The 24,661-nt window shown below is 37.1% G+C and overlaps 1 long non-coding RNA gene across 4 annotated transcripts in view; it reads right to left on the bottom strand.

Annotated features, from left to right (window-relative positions):
• The window catches only part of LOC102553976 (uncharacterized), a 77,014-nt gene that overhangs the window by 12,191 nt on the left and 40,162 nt on the right, over positions 1-24,661 (bottom strand). For 2 of the 4 annotated variants that reach the window (XR_010065208.1, XR_010065209.1), the window contains one exon: positions 12,563-13,298. The exons of the other annotated variants lie outside the window; for them this stretch is intronic. This is a non-coding gene — a long non-coding RNA (uncharacterized LOC102553976). Of the gene's footprint in view, positions 1-12,562; positions 13,299-24,661 lie in introns of those variants that run through there. 4 annotated transcript variants of the gene reach the window in all.

Here is a 24,661-nt window from a genome sequence, read left to right on the forward strand (position 1 = left end):
TATTTTATTAAATTTAAAAAAATCTATTCAGATCTTATCTATGCTAAAAAAACTTTATGCCCACTATGAATGAGAATCATAAAAATAAAAGTGATATATACAAAGTAAAAAGCAGAAAAGAAAAGAGCAGTGGTGGGTGTTGATGGAAACAGATATTGGAATTTGAGGGCAACAGGTTCTGAACAATGACACACATGGCACGTCTCAACTCAGCAACTTTCTTCCTATACATTAAACACTATCAATTGATATGCTAACGAAATTATGAAAACATCCCCTTATAAGGAGGTATTTTTCATCTGATATGTTGTATAAATCATTTAATTTAGCAAAGTGATACAAGATTCTGTTGTAATTCTGAGCAAAAAAAAAAAGTGAGAGAAAAATCAAGGTGGTATTGCACTGCTTGACTTATAATTATATTACAAAGTCATATTGACAAAAGCACCCAGTCACTGTAAACCCAGGCTCAGCCTTTTCCTGACATTTTTTTAGCCTATGTGTCCATACAATTGCATTATGTGTGGAGTAATTGGTGAGAAGACAAGTCGGTGTATAAGCCAATGGATGGGACAGAAGACACAGATGTAAGCCAGGCGTCTAAAGTCAACTACTTCTTCACAGAGTCCTGAAAATGTGCACTGGAGAAAATAAATCGTGTTCAATAAATGGTCTTGGAAAATTTGAAACCCTCACACAGAAGAGGAAAAAAATATGATATAAAATAAATTCAAAATGTATCAAAAAACCTCCGTAGAGGACTGGAGATCCAAAACACCTGTGATCATTTCCACATTAATTCAACCATACATGAACATGGGAGGTTTTCAGCTCTTAGTGTCCTTTTTAATTTATTTTGTCAGAGACTTAATGCCTTCATTGTAGAAGTCTCTCACCTGAGGCTGCATTTTCCAAGGATATTAGGAATAATACCACTTCCCCGATTTCTGTCTCAGCATGTTTGTTACATTAAAAATAACTAATGAGTTTTGTGAGTTTAATTTTGTGCCCTGACACATTGTTGAAATTATTACTAAGTTCTAGAAGGTTTATTTTTGGTGGAGTCTTTGGGATCTCTAATGGCCTATCGTCTGCAAACAGAAATAAATGGTTTTACCTGCCTACCTTCAGGAGTGCAGCTCTCAACTCCCATCAGAAAAATTCCTTATGTTAGTGGATAGCGGTTTTCATAAAAATTATGCCTCTTCAAGGTGAAGAGAATAAATGATATGGAGGAGTGCTCAGCCCCAAAGGGGACTCTGTAGTACCTGCTCTACCCAGGCTGGAAGAAAATAGTTGAAGGGGGGCACAAAGAGAGTAAGCTCCTGAGGCTGTTTGAAGGCTATTGCAATCATTTTCTTTTGGACTTGACAGGGCTGTCACTGTCATGAACTCACAGTAGCTATGGTTGCTTATGTAAGGCTTTGACATGACCAAACCATTCAACGCTCCTAAATGTGGGGAGATCACAAGTCCCCCACTCTAACTAGTCAGTTGATACCTATAAGGGGGAGTCGGTTTACTGGGAATGGGCTGCTAGTATGCTGCTCCTATTCCATTGGGTGGCCCTACCTGTGTGTGCAAACAAACAGCACTAGGATTGGAAGTTGATAGACGGATTACTGCAGAGTATGGAGAATCTGGGGGTGCAGTGAAGTTAGAAATCGTCAAAATACAATATGTATTCATATGACATCCTTAGAGAACTGATAAAATAAAATAAAACCTACCAAAACACAGGCTATGTTTCAAGATCTCATAGACCATGGTTTTCAGAATAAAACTCTAGAAGCTCGTGAGAAATAGCAATAATTAATAAGTCATATCATACCAAAGTAAAAGCACAACTTGGGAAAAATAAGCAGATTGAAGAGAAAACGCAGAAAGAGGAGGACAAGGTTTGTTGGATATATGTGTAACTAGGTACATTTATGTAAATAGATGTATTTATCCATAACCAAAAATAAAAAATAAAAAGGCTAATCAAAGCCACACAGTATATCTCTCTCTAGTCAACAAATGCTGGAAAGGATGCCAAACAGAACAAAACCTTTTATTCTATCCATGAGAAGTCCATCTTTTGTGATAATCAATATAGGAGTCCTATACAATACCCCAAAGTTAACTGACCTATCACATACTCATTCATATTCGCTATGCTTTCTCTGAAGGAATGAAAGCCAACATTCTATAGATAGATGAAGACTTGTATTACTTCGGAACTCTTCCCCAAAGGAAGGTCCCTAAAGGATGACTAGATAAGGGAATGTATATACATAATAGGGAATTCTCTCACCACAGGAAAGAAAAGAATAACACTGTTTACAGGAAAATGAATGGAACTGCAGTAAGCCAGTCTCAAAACAAGTATTGTGTGTGGTGTCTCACGAGCAGAATGTAGACGAAATGCATGTGAGACACAAATGTAACAAGCAGAACGACATGGAGGGGAAGGGAAGAGAGGATCTAGAACAATGGAGGATATCAAGAGGGTCTGCGGGATCCAAGTACAATACACACAAGAATGGGAGTGTCAGTATGCACTCCATGGCAGCTAGTGTGCTAATCAGTACACCCTGACACCAAGACCCTAAGCTGTAGTTACAAAGGTGACAGTGCATCCTGCATCCTCTGGGTTCATACTGGATGGCAGTAGCCTGGTCTGGCCAATTGCAGAATGTACCTCCCCTGACAAAGAGTAAGATTTTATTATAGATTCTCATCTCCACGTTTGCATGTTTCACATATGGCTGCACTAGGAGAACAATGTTACAGTACAATTCCAATACATTAGAGATGCATATGGATGAAAACGAATAATTGTACTAAACACAAACCAGATAAGAATGGTCAAATGAAATGATCAAATGAAATACAGACTCTGGCATCACCTTAAACTGTAGCCACATTATTCTCTCTGCCTACTCACCTTGTGAGGGAAAACAGAAAGTGCTGTCTGACATCCTGAACTGGACACCCCAGCATTCAATTTTGTATAAAATGTCTTAAAACATTTCCCAGTTAAAATGAGTCAATCATGTTATAAACTTTGAGCTCTTTTCCTGCAAATACATCAGGTCTTGTACAAGGTTTTAGCTTACTAATCCTCACATTTGATGGATAAAATGTTTCTTAACATGTATATGATAAAGAACCAGGCCAGTTCTCCTTACAGAGAGCACAACTCAGACCTTAATTAGAAATATTTAAATAGGAAAATTAGCAACATGTGGGGTAGCAGTGACTGAATAAGGTGAGAACAGAGTTTATTGATGAGTGTGTAAATCACAGGGGAAAAATAAAAGATGACCATCTTCTCATTTCCTGCTAGGAGCCTGAGGTTTTAAAATCAATGTTCAAACATAAATGTGAAATTACTTTTTATGGCTATATTTCTGCCAGTTGATTTAAACAGTTATTTGCTCATTTCTATATATTTCGATCAGTACACTGTAAGTCTCAACGTACATCTCTAGACACCAGAAGTCCCCCTGCTTAAGGAAATAGCATAAAATTTAAAGTTCCCTTCTAAATAAATCCTGCACAATCCCAGTTAATGTAAATTCTGTGTGCTCTGCTTTTCTTCTGCAAGTGCTTCTCCAAGAGATATCACAGAATGGTCATCAGTTAGCTCTCCATTCCAAATCAGCAAACTAATGGTTAAAAGCAAACTCTGTGAACTTCAGCCACTCACTGAAGCCTGCCGAGTGTTACTTTCTTCAGTCACAAAATAAAAAATAATAATACTCTTGTAGATATTTCATTTGCTTGGTTAGGATAAATGGGTAATACGGGTCTGAAGAGCTCTTCGGAGCTGAAAATGTTGGATGCTCTTTCGCCCATGCCTGGTTTTGATAATGTTTAAGGAAAGACAGATTTGGTTGCATGACTTGGGGGGAGTTGAGTGTGCCTGGTGCATGTGACCTGAGAAAATTAGTGGATTGGGACATGCTACCCATCAACTGGCAGATCTGTGTGCCCCTGTGGTTAAAAGAATGGCAAAGAAAAAGGAATGTGATTTTCTTGGAAACTTCTTCAGTCTTAAACAATTTAACCGACCTCTGTTCCCCCATCTGTAAAACAATGCTGACAATAATATTAGATCATAGAGTGTATCCGAATTCAAATTACAGTGCATGAACAATTACTAACAAGTATTACCAAGAGCAGCATCACCACTGTCATCATCATCGCCCAGGAGGACATTTCACCAAGCTAATTTGTTTCAAGATCCAGATCATAAGGCACAGGAAGGAACTGGGAAGAAGGCTCCCTTTACTTATGTAATTTCCCTGAGAAATCGTGCAAGGATTTCCCTAACTAGCTGGGTATGCGGTCAGATGCTTATAACCTCAGTACCTGGGAAGTAGAGGCAAGAAGAATGGCATAAATGTGAAAGGCCAGTGGTATATCTAGTGAGCTCTAAAACAATGATGGCTGCATAGAATATCCCTGTCTCAAACACAAAACAAAACAAAACAACAACAAAAACATTTTTACTACTTGCGTTTTATAAGCACAGGCATGAATGAATGGAACCAGTATAAAAGGATAGCATGGTCATTCTTTGTTCACCACAAAAGAATAAGGTCTGAGGTATTTGAGTTGCTTATGATCCTTAGAATAGTATCACCTGTATTGCAACAACAGTGGCTGTCATTATTTACCATTGAGTCTATTGTCTGCTCACTGCCATGCCCCTAAAGCTAAAGAGGAGGTGAACTTCTCAAACAGCTTCAATCATTTGCAACAAGAGTTTCTTTGGCAGGTTGACAGTTGCAATCGCTTGGGCTTAAAATAATGATACAGTGTTGTAGTTCTGGCTGTTTAGTGAAAATAAAGACAACCACGAATCCTGTAGGATTTTCTGCTCCGTCAGATGCAGAGAAACAAGCCAAAACACAGTGGACACTGAGGACTCCTGTATATATCACGATGCCCGGAACTTACTATCTCAGCGTCTTGATGGATGTGTGGGATTTAAGTGGACAGAGTACTTCACATTCTAGAAGAAAGTGAAAACAGTACTAAACCACATAAAAGGTAAAGTGGGAAAGAATTCACAGAAACACCATGGTCCAATTTGCCTGCGTCTAATGCTTGGAAGAACACAAGTTGTGTGTGCAGATAGTTAAAGTGCAGTATGAACTGGGATGAAAGTGTCTTTTGAAAACCCATCCTTGTGTGAAATGAATCTATGGAGATGAGATTAAAAAAAACAAACACCATACTAATAATTAAACTATGAATATCACTATGTGTGGAGGATCACTAAGAATATTTTCAAAAAAACATACCCAATAATTCTGAAATCCTAGAATTAAAATGAGTAAATTTCTAGACACATGGAACCTACCAAACTTGAACTCTCATCATATTTAGTACAGTAAACAGGACTCGGTAACTGTCGAATTATTTTCTCAAGTCTTTTCTGAAACAACGTCTTGCTTGTCTAAGAATGGTTTTCAGGAAACTCACCAGGCATGAGAAAATAAAGGGCATTAGGGAGAAGGAACTGAGGATGTTACTGAGAAAAGGACACACCACGAAAGGAGAGATTAATATGAGGAAGCACGATGACAGTAAATGTTATGCAAGTATCAAAAGACCATAACAAAGCACAGCATTTTGTAAATTGATAAATACACATAATTAATAAATAAGGCACACATTGACACACATTGTTCTTTAATTGAGTTCTATTTTCTACATTAATTTTTTATTTCTTCATTTGAAATTAATTTTATACTTTTCCTTGGTTTGTAGACAGATCCAAAATCGATTAGAGAGCCTTATTAATTTTCTAATGTAAGCAATTACTAATATAAATTTTCCTCAATAACCGCCAGCTAAGCTACATCCTTATGATATTATAGTTTAACTTTCAAAAATAATTGAAAGAGGGTTTCTCTGGTTATCAGCCCTGGAATTTGCTTTGTAGACAAGGCTGGCCTTAAATTTACAGGGATCCTCCTGCCTTTGCCTCCCAACTGCTGGGATTAAGGGCGTGGAGCATCACGACTGGCAAAATATTTTATTTTATCTTTTATTCTGTTTTGTTTTGCTGTTCAGAAATTGAAGTTTAACTGCTAAATTGCTAAAGATTTCAGAAATAACTTTTCTTATTGACTTATAATTTTGTATTATTGTGTTCAGTTACTGTACTTTATATAAATTCCATCATTTTATATTCATTGAGATTCGCTATAAAGCAAATATATGGCTTATATGATTTGCTTTGAATAATGCTTTTATGTGTCCTTCAGGATGCTGGTTTGGGAAGCAGTGCGCTAGAAATGTCAGCTTGAACAAATGGGTCAGTACTGTTAAAGTGTTTTCGTGTTCATACGTTTTCCTGGTACTGATCTGATTAATAATGAAGAGGGAAGAAAGTTATACCCAACTATGACTGCAAGACATTTTCTTCTTTCTTCTTCTCGGTCCTCCTGTACTTTGCATCTGTAAGAATGGATTGGTCTTTTTGACAAATTGGCTGTCTTGTGTGACAAATTGATTGTGTATTGTCTCATTTTACCACTAAAGGTCTTCCTCATTCAAATCTACCCACAACTTCTAATACACAGATGATTCAACTACTTTCTACTGTATTTTCAAGATTTATGATTTTCCGTTAATGGTTTTTAAAAATCTCAGTTATTTGAATTTTAAGTAGCTTTTCATTAGATGACCCACAGTTGTTTTACTTATTTCCATAAATTAAAAGATTTATTTTTATTTATAATTATGTGTATATCTGTGTGAGTGGAAGGGGGTTTATATACCTAGCTGCAGGTGCCAGATGATGGCATAAGATTCCCTGTAGCTGTCAGTATCCTGTTAGACAGTTTGTCATAAATCTTTTTTTTTCTTTTTTTTTTTATTAACTTGAGTATTTCTTATATACATTTCGAGTGTTATTCCCTTTCCCGGTTTCCGGGCAAACATCCCCCTCCCCCCTCCCCTTCCTTATGGGTGTTCCCCTCCCAACCCTCCCCCCATTGCCGCCCTCCCCCCATAGACTAGTTCACTGGGGGTTCAGTCTTAGCAGGACCCAGGGCTTCCCCTTCCACTGGTGCTCTTACTAGGATATTCATTGCTACCTATGGGGTCAGAGTCCAGGGTCAGTCCATGTATAGTCTTTAGGTAGTGGCTTAGTCTCTGGAAGCTCTGGTTGCTTGGCATTGTTGTACTTTTGGGGTCTCGAGCCCCTTCAAGCTCTTCCAGTTCTTTCTCTGATTCCTTCAATAGGGGACCTATTCTCAGTTCAGTTGTTTGCTGCTGGCATTCGCCTCTGTATTTGCTGTATTCTGGCTGTGTCTCTCAGGAGCGATCTACATCCGGCTCCTGTCGGTCTGCACTTCTTTGCTTCATCCATCTTGTCTAATTGGGTGGCTGTATATGTATGGGCCACATGTGGGGCAGGCTCTGAATGGGTGCTTTTTAATGCAATATTTGCGTGTGAGTGTGTTTGTGTGTGAGTGTGTTTGTGTGTGTATGTTTGTGTGTTTGAGAGAGAGAGTGTGTCTGTGTGTGTGTGTGTGTGTGTATCTGTGTGTGTTGGGATCATAGAGCTCAAATATCCTTTTGTTACTTTTGTGATGCTTTTAAAGATGTTTGCAAAACTGTATTGGTTATATATTTTTCCATTACATATATTTTAGATATTGCTTCACTATCTATTATAAGCACAATTTCTATTGGTTTGTGATGCTTCATTCATTAACTGTACTTCTCTAAAAATTCAGCACAAGTGTGGGGATGGGAAATAAAGAGGCTCCTGTGTCATTGATTCATTGTGTTTCATTAGCATTTTACTTAGCACCTAATTCTACTCAAATGCCCAAAAGTATTGTTGTGAAAAAAATAGGCTACAATATTATGTTTGATATTAAATACTCACTAATTTCCCCTTTACCTTATACTTGTTGTGATGGCTATTATACGAAAATAAAAGATATACACCTTCAAGGAAGAGAGACTGTCTTGTCTCTGCAATTGATGAGAAAACAAAATAATGCATTTCTTGTAGAATGCTATACCAGTTCCTTAAAGGGGCAAGTGTTCATCTAATGTAAACGCCAACCACTGCTTACTTGGGTGAAATTAAGATATAAAAGAATATTTATATTTGCAAACTCATTGGGTTCACTATGACGAAACATTTTTAATGCCTACCAATGGTTGTAATGGTTTGATTATGGAATGCCTATCACTGGCTCTTTTGTCTCTGCATGGTCCCCACCCTCTGATGTTACTCAGTGAGGTGGGTGTAGGAAACTGTAAGAAGGGCATATCTGAAGGAAACACATCATATGGTTGTTTTCTGCCTTGACACTGTTCTATATTCCCTTCACTTCTCCTGAGGACCACAAAGTGATCAGTTTTTAGTTAGTTAGTTAGTTAGTTAGTTAGTTAGTTAGTTAGTTTGTTTGTTTATTTTTCTCCCTCCATCTTTATTAAATTGGTATTTCACTGTATTCCACATAGCTTTCCTCAGCCATGGACCAAGCTGACCATAGATTCAAGCCTCTAAAATCATGAGTCCATATAAAAAGGTTTTTCTTTAACACTATCTTAGATATTCATCATAGTTATGAATTCTTATTAATATAATGAATTGGAAAGCATAAAGTGTTACATAGTGTTCAGTATTGCTAATAATCCTAAAGGGCATTTAGATAGCTATGACAGTATGGATGAACTTGGAGAATATTGCCTGAAATGGCAATCATAGAGATATGGTTTTTACCCATTTACTTCCTGGTTCTATATTGCGGGTTCTCTGGTATTTAATTAAGATACACTTGGATGTGGATTTAATGGGTATTTCACTATGTGACCTTGGCATCCAAGAGTCTATGAGTCTGTAATTATCATGAATTTGAACACTCCTTATGTATTGGGTGCTGAACTGTTTGTTAAATATCTCTTCTTTATGTTCTTTTCCTAAGACTCTAATTCCGTGTATTGTTTTATTAACTGATGGTATCAAGTTTCTGCTAAACTGTATGTTAGTGTACCTATCTCTTCTGACCTATTTTCAAGACTTTCTATTAATTTTTCCCACATGCACTGATCTTTAATATTTAAACAATATTTATTCCCCTTCAGTTCAACCCAAACCAAGCTGGTTATTATTTTATTTTATATACCATCACATTTATCTCTATGCTTTTTTTATTTTTAGCTGATTGTGAAAGTACACACCTGCAATCCCAGCATTTGAACAATTGAGGCAAGGGAAGTTTACGTTTAAAGCTACTCTGGACTATAGTCCGAGCCTGTCTCAAAAATTTAAAGAATTTTCTATTTTTTTTCATAGCCCTATTATGTTCTGGCTTTCTTCTAACATCTTAAGTTTGCATGTGCATTTAGCGGTGTGTGTGTGTGTGTGTGTGTGTGTGTGTGTGTGTGTGTGTGTGTTTTCAAGACCATGTTAACATCAAAAGTAGGCCATTCTGTAGGAATTGCTTTTCCTCACTCCATGTTTAATTTTATTTATTACATATCATGAGTTATGTAAAGATCTGAGAGATATTTTCATGAATCCATGGGTTATATATTGATATACTTTGCTCTTTTAAATTTCTAACCAAAGTTCAACCCAAAGCTTGCTGCTGTTAATGTTCTTGATCCACTCTTTCTGCAATTTCTCCTGTAAGTCATTTAGTATGTTTGTCTTAGATGCATGATTCTTTCTTCCATATATTGTTTACTTTTGTAGTGCTGGGCATCAAACCCAGAACCTCTTGGATGTCATGCAAGTGCTCTATCAGTAGGCTGTCTCAAATTGTCTTATGTAGTTTTCAATTTTCAATAGTACAATTCATTAATCCCCTCTATTACTTAAAGTACTTAAAGTATATCTTAATAGGTGACTGTATCTAGAATGTCTCTACTTTAACCATTGCCCTCTATCCAATGTCTTACATGTATAACACAACCTCCAGATCTTTTCTAAATCCAGCACTCTAGTCTTCATTTTTATCAGAATTCTAGAACTTATTATTTGCTTTCCAAGAATGCCCTGAACAGACCTTTAATCTCCTGTCCATCATCTAGTGTATCTCTGGTGTTTGGGGGAATTTCTGAGAAGAAATCGCCCCTCTACATGGAATCAGCACACATGCGCTCACACACACACACACACACAAGCACACACACACACACACACACACACACACACACACACACACACTTTGATGCAGATTCCGAGGATACCCTCCAGAATAACCTTACAAGGACAATTCTCACTGTTAATTTCCCTTCCTCCTTTAACATTGCTTGTGCAACTTTTCACTGCATCAAATACCTGGACTCCATATTTTATTTCACTTTCTTGAGTTTCCTAGTGAAAAGCTGTTCCTGTCCATGATCCTCTGTGCATCACTGAAATCAGAGTTTATGAAGATGGTTCAATATTTAAAGAAAATTTCATGAGTGTAAATTGCCCCAATCTACCCTCACTCTATGTTCTATGCAGACCTTAAATATGAACCAGAATGTACTTAGAGTCCATCTTAACCTACTGATCACTCAAGATAGTCTCTCTCAGGGTCCCTCCTGAAGCTCCTTTATCCTAGCTCTCTGCTTGACGAAGTGAGATCTGATAACACATCTCTTCTATAATATGCTCCTTGATATTAAGGACTTAGTTTTGCTTGGATTTAAATTCCCCATACCTCATAGCTCAGGGCTCTACAAATAGCAAAAACTCAATAAATATTTGATGATCTCAGTTGAACAGCCTATACTTAGTGTTTTGCAACCCTTTGCACTTTCTGTCTGTGACCTCCTAATTCAGGAAAGTTAAGTTCCATAAAAGTCTTTTATTAGTTAGATTATTTTCCAGGCAAAAGCATCAAATTCTGAGCTCTCCAACTTTTGGGTTAGCCAAAGGGCAATATGAATGTAAATCCCACATCTAAATGAATTTTAGTCCTTGAGAAAGCTACTAAAATATAAATCTTAATCTTTCACATATTATTCATTTAATGAATGAATTTAGTTTAAATTAGCATCTAAATATACTGTTATTTGAAATGACCATGGGAACACACATAGCTGTTTTTTTAATCAATCAATAAAAGTAGACATTCTTCTATTTTGTGGGTTCTTTTTTATAAATATTATTATTGGAAAAAGGTAATAATTCAAGTGATAAAGTTTACCTTTGATATTCATATTATAGGCATGCAAGGCTGCTTAATGGTTACCATGACAAGTGGAATTATCTTAGAAGCAACAAGTACATCATGATGCACTGTTGTTAAACTGATTGAAAAATACAAAATAAAAACTATAAGATAGCAACAAATTAGCTTCTTGGATGTTTATGGTGTCTATATCATTGAATTATGTATCTGTGAAGGTTATATTTTATCGAATGTTCATATTAATATCATGAGATATGTCAGCTCTCTTACTTTGCTCAATTTGTAACCATTATAGAAATGTTGTAGTATATATATATATATATATATATATATATATATATATATATATACATTTTCAGGATAAATATGTCAGTAGATTTTATTTCAATTGAAAAATCTATGTGCTAAGAGTCTTTAGTTGTTTATTAAGGCATGGAATCAGAAATATCTACTTCATAGAGAAGAAACCAAATGGAATCAAAATGATATAATATAGTGCCTTGAAGTTTGAACTACAATGAATTAACATGACAGAAATTAACTCACATGAAAATATGTTACTAAGAAAGTGAATCATTATATCATAATAAATCAGAGTTCTCCCACACATGTTTCTGCATTATACACAATCAGGCCTGTGTGTGTGTGCGTGCATGTGTGTGTGTGTGTGTGTGTGTGTGTGTGCGTGCGTGCGTGCGTGTGTGGGTGTGTGATGAAAGAGAATACATGTGATATGAAGGCAGACGACACTATTTTGGAGAGAGAAAGAAAGAATCTGCAGGAGATGGACTGGGGAGATGAGAAGACAATGACCAATGGGCTGAATGGGGACATGCCTAAATGGAATGCCATAAGGAAACCCATTATTTCCTATTCTAATTTTTTAAAATATTATTAAAAGAAAGAAGTGTGAGTCAAATAACAAATGGAGACATTTTTCTTGGAACTACCTCCAGCTAAAAATCATTACGCATTAGGAAATAATATGAGTAAAATTATGGAAGAATATCAAGAAAAATTAGTATGTATTCAGTATTATGTTCCCAGCATACCCAAGCCACCATCCATGGCTAATGGGAATAGAAACTTTCAAGATATCTCTTTGTGCTGGATGGACAGTCTGTGATGGGAGAGAGCATAGAAACAAAATTTGGTTCCATGTAAAACCTTCATTTGCTTAAGGGAAGGGTGATTCTGAATAACAGGGTCAGGGAGGTAGGATGTCTAGAAATTAAAATAAAAGTTGGTACTGAATGGCATATGGAAGTCAAGTAAAATAAGATAGATGGAAAGGCACAAAGTATTATTCACCTCACTTGTGCTAGAAGCTGAAGTATCTACTGTGCCAGGACAGCTCTCAAGAATGGTACACTGAGATTGCAAAAGCATATTAAAAGAATTGATTCTTTCCTTTTTTCTCTTCTTTTATTGGATATTTTCTCTATTCACATTTCAAATTTTATCCCCTTTCCTGGTTTCCCCTCCTGGAAACCCCTATTCCATCCCCCGCTTTCTCAGTTTCTATGAGGTAGCTCCCCCACCGACCCACCCACTCCCTCCCACCTCCTGGCCCCAGCATTCCCCTACACTAGGGCATTTAGCCTTCACAGGACCAAGGGCCTCTTCTCCCTCAATGTCATGCCTGACAAGGCCATCCTCTGCTACATATGTTGCTAGAGCCATGCATGGGTCTCCCCACTTGTACTCTTTGGTTGTTTAGTGCCTGGGAGCTCTGGCGGGGTCTGATTGGTTGATTTTTGTTGTTCTTCCTACGAGGTTTCAAACCCTTCGACTCCTTCAGTCCTTTCTTTAACTCCTCCATTGGAAACCTTGTGCTTCATCCAATGGTTGGGTGCAAGCGTCCACCTTTATATTTGTCAGGCTCTGGCAGAGCATCTCAGGACACAGCTATACCAGGCTCCTGTCAGCAAGCACTTCTCAGCAAAAGTGACTGGGTTTGGTGGCTTCATATGGAATGGATTCCCAGGTGAAGCAGTCTCTGGATGGCCTTTCCTTCAGACTCTGCTACTCATTCTGTCTCTGTATTTCCTCCCGTATTTTGTTCCCCTTCTAAGAAGGATTGAAGCATCCACAATTTGGTTTTCCTTCTTCTTGAGCTTCATGTGGTCTGTAAATTGTATCCTGGGTATTAGGAGATTTTAGAAGATGAGAAATCAGTCATTCTTAAAAGGCATGGTATACTATGGTAGAAAAATCAAGAACAGGAAGTAGGAAGAACACCCAGAAGTTAACAACACTATGAAACTGGCTAGGAGCTTTGATTAAATGTGTGTGACACTGATCTTATACAGGATTAACATGATCTACTAGGTGCTCTCATAGAATACAGTGTTTAAAACTCAGTATCATTTTCTTACTGCTAAAGGTAACATGCACTTTGGCTAAACAATGTAAGAGAAATCAAAGTCAAACTGACCAGGAAACTTTCTCTCAGCTGACTATAATTCAAGAGCTGAAAAATGCCATTCAGGATTGCTGGGAAATAAAAGACAGCAGGGATCTTACCTGGGGCAAGATCCTGCATACCGCAATACACACATACCAGGAAAATATATGCCTACTAGTGCAATAGTAATATTAATGTTATGGAGTAACTAATCACTTTCTGATTGTATTTGATGCCTGTTCCACAGGAAGGATCCTGTGTCTGATATACTAAACTTTGTCATAGCTTATGGCTAGGAAAATGGGTCTTAGGGTAGAGTCTTCTTCTGTTTTACTAAACAAGTATGCCAACAAATTACTGTTTAAATATTTATTTTTATATCTGTAGATCTGATCTACATTCATACTCTGTCAAAGAAGATTCTTTTTTCCAGTGGGTTGCAGTAAATGGGATACATAACTGGTCAGAGTGTTGAAGTCTCATCCCTAAGCTAACCACCTGTACCAACCTTTCCTTGTCTTCCCAGTCCCTAAACACATTCCAAGGTTTAGAGAAGTCTTAAGAAATTACAAAGAATTTACTAGTCAAGGGATGGCAACCGTGCTATGAAATTCTCTTTATCTGTACATGACCTGGCTAATAGTCATGCATTTATAGCAGCTGTGATCACTGGCATGCTACCAGACCAAGCCAGTCAAATTTTAGCATCTGTATGGTACAGTACATGCAGGCCCCATATAGTATGAGAGGGGTGCTGCAGGATATTTGATCACACTGTGAACCCCAAAATTATGTTATTTATTGAAAAACAAAACTTGTTTCCACTTGCAGTGTGGCTCACCTTTAGTCCCTCTGGCTGGAATAAAGACACACTGTTAGGACACAACTTTGATCCCAAACAATGAAGGGAAAGTTAGTTTGTAGAAGGAAACAGCCGTGTTGAAGGTGATGTCTAATTGAGTAGCAGACAATGTGAGGAGTCAGCGGAAGACTGACAGAATAGGATATGCCCAAGAGAAATACGAGGAAAGGGAAGAGAGTGAGGAGAGCAGCCCGGTGAGAGAGGGGCAAAGAGGAGGAGACTGTTTTACTGGGACTGTTACAGAGAGACAAGTTGCAGGGAGAGAGCAAGTCAGGCAGATGAAGACAGAAAGAGCCAAGAGTGAGAAACAGCCAGAAGATTAGAACATGTTTCCGAAGCTGTTCTGAGGCCAATCAGAGCAATTCAGGAGAAACTGAGAGATTCAACACTGGATCAGTCAGTTTGGAGAGAAGTTTGAGCCAGAAGAGCTGACTTGAACCAGCCAGCCAGAGTTCAGAAAGCACAAGAAAGGTATCATCTTACTCAGTAGCAAGTTTCAGAGGCTGAAAACATTGTAGGTCTAGATAAGATTGTATAGAGGCTAGAAGCTTCCAGGACTAGGTTAGCAGACAGAAGCAGTAAGCTTCCAGATGCACAACTACAGGAGAGTAAGTGACAGTTTCTGAGAACAGAAATTATGAAAACGTAGCCACTAATAGAATTTCCGTGCTCCAAAGGGTGGCTGCACACCCACCCACTTATGGGCAAAATAACTGGACTTAGTGAGTTGTATATTTTTAAATTCTGATTGCTTAGCACAATATAATTATGACTTAAATCTTTGTAATCTATACAATATAATGTCATATCAATCTATTAAATAGGTATGTGTATCATGTGTTTACTATTAATTTTTATACATATCTGAATATATACATAAATACAAATTTTTCTATACAGAGAAAGTGATTTTTTCTTTTCAGATAATTCATTGTGCATGAATATTTTATAAGGAAATATAAGTAAAAAACAGTGATTTCTCCCAGTGTGTTTTATCTAATGCAATCAAATAAAATATGTATGAAATACATAAGATTCAATTAGCAATTGGGCAATCGCTCTGTCGATTGTATTTCCTTCAGTTTCTGCCTGGCAGAATATATTACTTCTTGACATTACAGGATGGTCTTCTCCTTCTATGGGCCTAGACACATTTCATAGCTTCAGATTTCTCCTGTACTCTCATGTCTATTGTTATAGCAATGATTACATCCCTTTTATGACAAAGGCTGTTTTATAGTGTCAATCAAATACTTACATGCCACTCTCTATTCTTAGCCTAGGATTTGTACCACACAATAAATCCAGTTGAGTCATGTGACCTCTCAAGGAGGTCATACTATTAGACTGAAATGAAGGCTCCATTTGCAAGCGACTTGGCCTGAGCACACAAGGGGCCACACGTTCTGCATAGAGAATATGTGCAATACATCATAGAATTGTTCAAGCTTAAACTATGGGGAACATTCTGCATGCTTCTATTTATTCTCTCAGATAATCAAAAGAAAATAGTCAAAGAAAAACCTCATACAAACACGATACACTTAGCAAGCAAAAGAAAACCAATTATTTCGACACGATTCTAAGATAATTATAGCAATTTATTTTAAACACCTTTCAAACAATCATTAGTTTGAACCTCCTAAATTGGAGTTATCATTTTAATACAGTTTTTATTTTTCTTTGAGTGGTCCAGTTAGCTTTTAAATTTTACCTTTGATCTCTCATTTTTTAATCTGTCTTACATTTCGAAGATAGCAAGGGATTTGTTAATGTACAAATATATAAATGCCATAAATTAATGATTTTTAACAGAAATTTAAAAATACTTTTACATTTTTGCCTTCAGTTCTGTGCTTACGTGTGGGTATTGTACCCATAAGTGCAGTGTTGGATGCCATGGAGCTGGCGTTAGGAGGAGTTGGGAGCCACCAGAGGCAAGTGCAGGAATATGAATTTTGGTCTTTGCAAGAGCCATCTACCCAGTCCTGATAATCAGAATTTTTTAATGTGAAAAATTGTAAATGCTCAATAATAATTATCTGATTCTTAATTTCCTAGTGAAAACACTATTAGAGAAACAACCATTCCTGTGTAAAATGGACGCTCCTGTCTCTTACGAGACCATTACGTACACTCACGCAGATCCAGCCCCGTGAACCACTTGCTTGCGTCTGTCACTTGATTTCATTTCACATTTTTGTCATGACCTTTGATATCTTGAAAATGTCATACAGGTCCCGTCCTATTTAGTATCAGTGCCTCATCAACATGCCATATCCCTTACAAACAAGGAACTCTGATAAACATACTAGGATTAGAGGCATCACTGAGGAACAATAAATTAAATGTAGGAACGCATGTGTACATAGAAGTCAAATCTCTAGAAGCTCATAAACATGAACTATTTTGTTATATACACTACCCTAACTAAAACGTCTGCCTTCTTCTTTTATACTCCTGAAAATGAAATGTTCTCATTAATAATCAGGAAAATAATATAATCCTAAATAGAAAACATCTTTAATTTAGTAGATCATCTTAGATGCCAAAGCAACTCAAGTTTTTAATTCTGTACTTCAGCATAGAATTGTTCGAGTCTTTTCCTCACTACGGATCGGTATCTGACGAGATGGGTAAAACCTCTGTCTTTGCTCAGGAATATGTTTAAAGCTCTACAGGACTTTGTCCTATCATTACATTCATTTGAGGCAGTAAAACGTAGTAAAGGAGAAAACTCTTCTGAGGTATGGAAATAAGAATTTGTGTCTGGCTTCCTCATCCTCCAGAAAGGTGAACATGGACAAGTAATTAAGTTCTCTCTTATGACTCTGTGTCTAGTGTCCCGAGTCCTTAATGTGGTTTTTAAGATTACATGAGAAATGCATGGAATACTCAGGTAAAGGTTGTCCCCATTACACCTGAATTCAGGACTTTTCTGCCTTTTCAATTTTCTGTATTTAGTAATATTCCTAACTTTGTAAAAAAAAATTAAGAATCCTCTCATCCAGTCAGTAGTGGATAATATTTCCCTCATAAAATTTGTTGTTTCAATATTTTAAGATATCATAACATTTTAAAATAAATCAATGCTTTCATACTCTGTATTTTATTTCATTGTTTAAAAGAAAATTAATTGGTTTAGATATCCTAAATTCTAACATTTAGTATTACATTTAAATGTCTTGTTCAAGATATTGCGTCAGACCTTTTTTTAAGTATGTATGGTGGCAAGATTGAACTTAGAACTTTGCATATGATAAGCAAAAATTCATTTACTAAATTACACTCTATTCTACAGACATCTTCATTTGAAGAGTTTCAAAATTACCACCTTTAAATGGGCATAGATGAATTATTACCAGATTTTGGCCAACCTTAATGTATATATATATATATATATATATATATATATATATATATGTATGTATGTATATGCTTGTGCACACACAAGCATATGGATTTGTATACTTAGTATAAATCATGTTAGTTATTTTTGTAAAACTAGTAGTTATGTATAGTTTTTTGATTAAGCATGGTTCCCACAGGTACATATATTTGAATGCTTGGTGGTTAGGGAGTGGCACTGCTTGACAGGGCAGAGGAGTGGCCTTGTTGTAGTATGTCAGCCTTGTTGGATGAAATATGTCACTGGAAGTAGGCTTTGGGATTTCAAATGATCAAGAGTCCCAGTATGTCTCTCTCTCTATATATATTCCTGCTGCCTGTGGATCTGTATGTAGACCTCTAAGCTCCTTATCCAGCCAAATGTCTGCCCACCTGCAGCCATGATTCCTGCCAGTGCTAAGGGACTAAAACCTCTGAAACTGAAATAAGTCCTAATTACGTAATTTTGTTTAAGAGTTTCTGAGATCATGGTGTCCCTTAGCAGCAATCGAAATCTAAGACAGAACTGGGTATCAGGGAATGAGTTTTTGTTGAAACAGGTCTGACCATATTTCTTTTGGCACAATGTGAACTTTGGGACTTTAATGAAGAAAGCAGTTGAATGCTCAAAGTAGGGATGAATTGGTCATCCTAGTAGGAGCGGGAGGGACAGTGGTGCAATGTACAGTCTAGTTCAAGAGGTTTCAGAGAAGAAGAAGCATAAGTGTCCTAGAGATGTTTCTTGTGATATTTCGGTGAAGAATGTAGCTGGGTTTTTCCTTGTCTGAAAGTTTGTCTGAAGTTAAATTGAAGTGTTTTGGATTAATGGCATTGACAGAGGATATTTCAAAACATACTAGTATTGACTATGGCACGCAGTTAATAGCGGTCAGTATTATGCAAATCTATAATGAAGTGGAGCAGACTGAGTAAAAAAGGAATACAAATGTACTATTTGGGGAAAAGGGGGATACCAGGAAACATAATGGAGCTAAGTCCTGTGCTCAAGCAGATAAATAGATTAAAGAAAATCCTTGTGCTAAATAAAATAAAGGAGTATTGACCTCATGACTTCCAATATGAAAAAAAAACTTTATAAAAAAGGATATAGAACTCTCAACTTCTCCACTAGCACCATTTCTGCCTGGAGGCTGCCATGATCTCTTCCATGATAGAAATGTACTAAAACTCTAAAATTCTAGGCAAGTACCAAATAAATGCCTTCTGTTATAATATCTGTCTTGGTCATGGTGCCTCTTCGCAGCAGTGAACACTGACTAAGACAATAGGACACCATCAGCTTGCTTAGAGATAAACTATATTGTTACTATACCCGGGGGTGGAGGTAGTTAAAGTTGGGGGAAGTTAGAAGTGCAGAGAGCAAGAGGAAAACAAGACATGAAAATAAAGGAGAGGAAGACAGGATGAAAAAGAGAAGGAGAAGCTAATAGAGAGGGAGGAAGGGAAAAGAAAGGCAGGAGAGAAGATTTGGGAGGATAGAAGAAGGAAGGGCAAAAAACCATGGCAATCAAACATCAATTCCTACTTAATAGGCCTTTCACATTAGACTACGAATCGTCAAAAGAAGGTTTGGCAGGACATTTACTGCTTGGTGACTCAGAGATTTTACATTCTCTGTTATTCTTAACATTACAATTCAAATCCAAAAACATGATATAAAAATATGTGAAGATTCTGTTCTCACTCAGAGAGACCTTGTCTTTTTGCATGTGTGATGAGTGTTTGCTTTCCCTCCTTCAAAGCAGGCAATGTTTACTGGAGTCTTCTCCGAAGGAAAGAGGTAGGCAGCCCTAGCATGCAGCCTTAAAAGTATCCTGAGCATGATGTCATGAGAGTGTGCAACACATGTACAAAAAATTGATAGAGAATAGTTGTTCATTGCTACAGCTCCTGTTTTTATTAATATAAACTATTTTAACATATTATGTGTTTCAGTTACAAGTATAAGTTAATGCAACCTATCTAAGGAAAATGAGGTGATTTATGTGGCATCAAAGCAATGTTTTTGTTAACATAACTCCAATCCTTGAAGTTAGAAATAGAGTGAGATCTAATCTTTTGGGTTCCTGTGGGCGCTGGTTGGTTGATTCTATATGTTTTCTTGAGGTGTCCTTCACCCTTTTGGTTCCTACAATCCTTTCCTTTCTCTGGATTCCCCAGATGTCAGGAACCCCAATAGGACAAGCTAATAACTAGCAGGTGATCTTTGTGAGATGGTCTGCTTCAGATTATGATATAAACTACAATAGATTCACTCTTATTAGACAAGGATGTAGATGAATTCATTTTAGGAAAGATTCCTGCTATTAATATGCTTTCCTAGTTATTATTTAACAATCACTAAATAAATAGCCCTTCCCTTTGGAGCAGATCTCTTCAGATCTATGAAGATATAGTGTCTTTTAGTGATGCTACATAGACAAATAGATGACTTCTTAAGTCTTAATGATGACCTTATAAGAATTCCTGAAATTATATCAGTAGTTATTAAGCTCTTTTATAGTGGGACTGATATTAAGTCTTTTTCTAATAGTCAAAACTGCAGTGAGAACTCTGCCAGTCTCTCATATGTCACCAGTCAATTGTTCTTAGATAGTAACCAGACTTTCTCCTACTCAGAGCACATTCCAAGAGGTTGTAAAAAAATTAGCCAAAGGTCATAAAAAGGGAACAATTTATTATAGGTGCTAGGACAGAACATAAAATGTTGACTGGGTTTATTTATACAAATCTTCACTAATAACTTAGTTATGGTTTTCAACTTACAATGAACCTGTGGGACTGTGATGGATGTTTAGCCAGATAATTACTCCTAATGGATATGCATGTAAACATTCTCTGTTGTAAACTTCTACTTCAATTTATGATTTGATTTTCTGTGTGAACTTCTGATAAACTTTTTAACATATGATCCTATATTCTGAAAGACACTTAAGTGCTGAGGACAAAAATAAGAGTCATAACTAAGCTAAGAAGAACTAAGCAGAGAAGAATTGAGCTGTGAGAGGGAACTGAGCTGAGGGAGAGTTTTAGAACACTTTTTAGACAGAACTGAACTCAAGGAGAATATAGAAGGAACCTGATATAGCTGTCTCCTGAGAGGCTCTGCAAGATTCTGACAAAACAGAGGCAGATTCTCGCAGCCAACCATTGTACTGAGAACAGGGTCCCCAGGGGAGGAGATAGAGAAAGAACTGAGGAGTTGAAGGGGTTTACAAGTCACAGGAAGAACAACAATATCAACCAACCAGAACCTCCAGAGCTCCCAGGGGCTAAACCACCAACCAAAGTGTATATATGGAGGGACCCTTGGCTCCAGCTACACATGTAACAGAGGCTGGCCTTGTAGGACATCAATGGGAGGAGATGCCCTTGGTCCTGGGAAGGCTCAGTGCCCCAGTGTAAGGAAATACCAGGGCAGGGAAGCAGGAAGGAGTGGGGGGAGAGCACTTTCATAGAAGCAGGGGGAGGGAAAGTGAGATGGGGGGTTTCCAGAGGGGGAACTGGGAAGGGGGGTAACATATGAAATGTAAATAAAGAAAATATCCAATAAAAAAGTATAGGCTCAACATTGGAAGGAAAGGCATTGAGAGTAAGAGCATTGTTGTGACTTCAGAGCAGGAGGAGAGAGCAAGATATGAAGGAGAATGGAGAGTGGTCTAACTTATAAACTATAGGTAACATAAAAAACTAGGAGAACAATGTGCAGAATGCAGAAGGAAAGAAAAAATAAAGAAGTCACAGAGAGAGCAGAAGGAGCAGGCAGGCTTCTCCTTACCATGGGACAGAACAGGTCTTTCTTAGTAACAAGGCAGGCTTAGTCTTATTAAAGGAACAAAGCTTTCTTCTTACAAACTTGGGTTTCATTCATTTAGCATTGAAAGGTAGAAGCTTTTTCTTTCTCTATGCATTAAAGGTTTTGCTCCATATGTATATGTACGTATGGATGTATGTGTGTAAGTATGTAGTTGTGTAAATTATGCAGGTGTGTGTAAGTATATAATTGTGAGAATGCATGCAAACTGAACCCAACTGGTTGAGTTGAAATGTATAAATGTGCATTCATGAATCATGAATCTGTATATGAACTTCTGTGAGTTTATGCATATTTGCTTCTGTGAAAATTTTTCCTTCTGTGAGTGTGATTCTCTTATCCTGGTTCAATAGAAGCTTATTGCTCCAAACTTTGCCCTAGCCTTCAGCAAGAGGCATCTGGACAAAAGGAAAAAAGTTCTAGCAATTAATCTTTTACTTAATCTCCTGCTGTTTATGATGGAGTGCTAAGTGACAGAGACTACAATTTCTGGCCTCAGAAGAACACAGAAGGCAGGTCAGCTACAGTAGCATAGTGTCCTAGACTTAGATAAGTAAACATTTTTTATTATACAGCAACCCTAAATATCTCATAAGACAAAGTCATACCCTCCTCCAATGCTCTTTCCCCTCTGCTGCCTCAAGAAGAACCAACAAGAAAGAAGACCCCCACTGGGGCTGGCCCCCGGCACACAGCTCTGACTAATGTTTCACTGTGGGTCTGTGCATTTGTTTCTATCACAGCTAATGACAATTGGACCAGATGCTAATATGTGAGTTTAGCAAAATATCATTAGGAATCATTTCATTGACTATTTTGGGGCTTTTTGGCATTCATGTATGGTTCTGTCAGGGGTCTTGGGCTATCCAGTCTCTGGCTCCTGGCCTTCCAGGCAGTGCATGTATGGACTCCCTCTCATGGCATGGGTATCAAGCTGAGCCAGTCATTGGTTGGTTACTGCCATTATTTCTGGGTCACCTTGACCCAGCATGCCATATAGGAAGGACAAATTGTAGGTCGAAAGTTTGTTTCACAGGGTTGACCTCCCAATCCCTCCACTGGAAGTCATGCTTGATTACAGGAGATGGCCAGATCTGGCTAAGTTTTCCCTACTGATAGGAGTTTTTCTTAACCATTTTGAGAAGTATAATGTGGAATCTCAGCATTGTTTTGATTTGTATTTCCCTCATGACTAAGGATGTTGAACATTTCTTTAAGTGCTTTTCAGCCATTAGAGGTTCCACTTTTGAGCATCCTCTTTTGCTTGTTACTCCATTTTAATTGGGTTATTTGGTTTTCTGATGTCTATCTTCGTGAGTTATTTACATATTCTGGGTGACACACCTCTGTCATATGTGGAGTTGGTAAAATAAATTTTCCTGTTCCATAGGCTGCTATTTTGTCAGTGTCCCTTGCCTTATAGAAGCTTTTCCACTTTATGAAGTCCCATTTATTAATTGTTCATCTTAGTACATGAGCTGTTGTTATTCTTTCTGTTTGGGAAGTTGTCTCCTGTGTCAATGTGTTCAAGTCTATACCTCACTTTCTATCAGGTTCTGTGTATCTACTTTTACATTGAGGTCTTTGATCCACTTGGGCTTCAGTTTTGTGCAGGGTGATAGATATGAATCTATTTGCATTCTTCTACAAGCTGATAGCCTATTAGACCAGCACATTTTGTTGAAGAGTCTTTCTTTTTACTATTGTATATTTATGGCTTCTTTATAAAAACCAGATGTCCATAGGCATATAGATTTACCTCTGGGTCTTCAATTTGATTCCATTCATGAATTGGCTTGTTTTCATGTCAATACAAAGCAGTTTTTATTACTATTGCTCTGTGGTACAGTTTCAAAGCAAGGATGGTGATATATCCATATGTTCTTTTATTATACATGATTGTCTTAGCTATCCTTGGTTGTTGGGTTTTTGTTGTTGTTGTTGTTGTTGTTATTGTTGTTGTTGTTGTTGTTGCTGCTGCTGCTGTTTTTCCATGACTTTGAGTATTGTACCTTAAAGATCTGTGAAGAATTGTGTTGAAATGTTAGGAATCTCTATGAATCACATAGAATCTATAGATTGTTTCTGGTAAGACAGTCATTTTTACTATGTTAACCTTACTAATCCATGAGCATAGGAGATGTGTCCATGTTCTGATATGTTCTCCAATTTCTTTCTTCAGAGACTTGAAGTTCTTGTAATATAGATCTTTCACTTGCTTGGTTAGTGTTACATCAAGATATTTTATATATTTTGTGTTTATTATGAAGGGTATTATTTCCATGATTTCTTTCTCAGCCTGTTTACTGTTTTTATATAGGAAGGCTACTGATTCTTGAATATATTTTGTACCCACCCACTTTGCTGAAGGTGGTTATCAGCTGGAGAAGTAGAATTTTGGGTGTCACTTCTGCATATTATCATATAACCTGTGAATAGGGATATGTTGACTTCTTCCTTTCCAATTTATATCCACTTGATCTCTTCTAGTTTTCTTACTGCTCTAGCCAAAACTTCAAGTACTATATTGAATAGATGTAAAAAGAGGAGACAGCCTTATCTTGTGCCTGATTTTAGTGGAATTGCTTTATATTTCTCACCATTTAACTTGATGTTTACTATTGACTTGCTGTATATTGATTTTATTGTGTTTAGGCATGTGCCTTGTATCCTTGATCTCTCCAAGACTTTTATCCATAAGAGCTTTTATTGTACATGATTAAAGGGGTGTTAGATTTTGTCAAAGGCTTTTTCAGCATCTAAGGAGATGACCAAATTTTTTTCTTTCAGTTTGTTTATATTATGAATTGCATTGATAGAGTTTCATATGATAAGCCATCTCCCATTAAGGAGGGATGAAACCTACATGGTAGATGAGCTCTTTTATGTGTTCCAGGATGCTGTTTGTGGATATTTTATAGAGTATTTTCCATCAATATTATGAGGGGGATTGGTCTGAAATTCTCTTTGTGAAGTCTTTGTGTTGTTATATATCAGGGTGGCCTTGTATAATG

The sequence above is a fragment of the Rattus norvegicus genome, chromosome 3, assembly GCF_036323735.1.
Source record: "Rattus norvegicus strain BN/NHsdMcwi chromosome 3, GRCr8, whole genome shotgun sequence".
NCBI classification, from domain to species: domain Eukaryota; kingdom Metazoa; phylum Chordata; class Mammalia; order Rodentia; family Muridae; genus Rattus; species Rattus norvegicus.